This window comes from Pundamilia nyererei, unplaced genomic scaffold (assembly GCF_000239375.1).
Source record: "Pundamilia nyererei isolate P.nyererei 1_Seehausen unplaced genomic scaffold, PunNye1.0 scaffold00014, whole genome shotgun sequence".
In the NCBI taxonomy this organism is placed as follows: domain Eukaryota; kingdom Metazoa; phylum Chordata; class Actinopteri; order Cichliformes; family Cichlidae; genus Pundamilia; species Pundamilia nyererei.
The window spans coordinates 688,747-690,532 of NW_005187415.1; positions in this window are offsets into that span (position 1 = coordinate 688,747).

Below are 1,786 nucleotides of genomic sequence, written 5' to 3' on the forward strand. Positions count from 1 at the left end.
CACATTGATTCTGCGTGTGGCAAAACACTTAATAAATGTTAGATTGTGATCATTTTTGAATGTGCATGGTAGCACATTGCAACAGGTTTTTAAGAAAGAACTCCTCTGAGCAGGATAACCATTTAAGAACAGGTAATAATGAAGATTTGTTCACATTTCCAACTCAACAGCTTTTTCTGATTATAGTCGGCCATCAGCTCGGTTTCTCAATCCTCTGGTTGATGCTTTTTTATAAAGCATCTCTTGGTCTTTTACTTTGTACTTCCCGTTATTTTTACATGTAATGGTAATCCACTGAGCGTAATTCTCTCCCCGTCTTCGATAGTTGTACAACACTTGCACAGCTGAAGCACTGCTCTGGCAGCAAGTGCTTTTATGAAACATTCTGATTTACAGTCAGTGATTGTAAATCATTCATCTTGATAGACTCAAGCACCTTGTAATTCCCAAGTCATGTAATACGGTATGAGCTACAGTCTTGTGAAAGCATTTCTTTTTCAAGTGTGTATATGTGCATGTTTTTCCAACCAAATTGTGTGGCAGTTTCTTGTATATTACTGTTTATCTCTGCTGTTTTAGTACTTGTAAACTGCACATGTGCTGCAGTTAAGCATTTGAAAAGAACATTCAGTCTGTTAAATGTGTAAAAATGCTACGACTATTTATTTATTTTTTTCTCTGATTTTTCTGTGGTGTCTTATCCACTGAAAGTTTTTGAACTCTTTCCATCTGATACCTCTGTTATCTTGCTGTTGTAGACGACTGACTCCATATACAGAGGTATTATCAGTGCCTGTAATTTATCCTGAACTGTATGCAGTGACTGAGAAATCACTACCTGATAAATGTTGGATATCCCTCATTAAAAAGGTTAGGTCAACATTTGCTCCTGAACTACTCTATCACAAGTATCTGTTAAATAAATTTGCTGCTCTTACTGGGATACATGAGGTAGAAGTTGTTAGCAAAGGTAAAGTCAGTGGGACTCAGGTAATTGCACTGAAAAATCTTTTTATTTTGTGAGTTGAATTGACTTTCCTTCTGTCTCACAAGAAAGAGCTTAAATCGAGTACAGAAATCGGTTTTCAGTCCCATTGACTAAATAATCCCCTAGAAACCAGGTGAGCTGTAAGTGTTATCCCTCTAATTGTAATATTATATTTTGAAATGTGACTGTAAATTTCTTCTTGTGTAAATACACCGTTTCATTCCTGCTGATTGTCCTGTGAACAATTTTTAAGTGATTAAGATCGGTTGCAGCGTGGAAATAAATTTTAATATTTAAAAAAGTTTTGTTTGGGTTTTTTTTTTTTTTAAGCTTCATGTCTGTCTTGTTTTTTTCTTTAACTCATGTATTAATATGTTGTGACCACATGGTGGTAGTACTGTATAATGACACCTGAGTGATTGAGTAGGTAAACACAGAGACTGTGCTTCATTTGATGTGCATACAAATGAGGCTTTCTTTCTGTATTATTTTAATCATTTCTGTCATGACTAATTACAATTTCAGGCAATACCCACATCCAAACTCCCCAAAAAGAAAACCGCAAATAAATAAATGCACCATTGGATGATGGAATAATTTGGCCTATGGCTCTATGAATAATTATGACTTTAAATATGTGTAGAATCTTAAACACTGTGTGTCCTCAACATGCGATATACAGTGGGGCAAAAAAGTATTTAGTCAGCCACCGATTGTGCAAGTTCCCCCACTTAAAATGATGACAGAGGTCAGTAATTTACACCAGAGGTACACTTCAACTGTGAGAGACAGAATGTG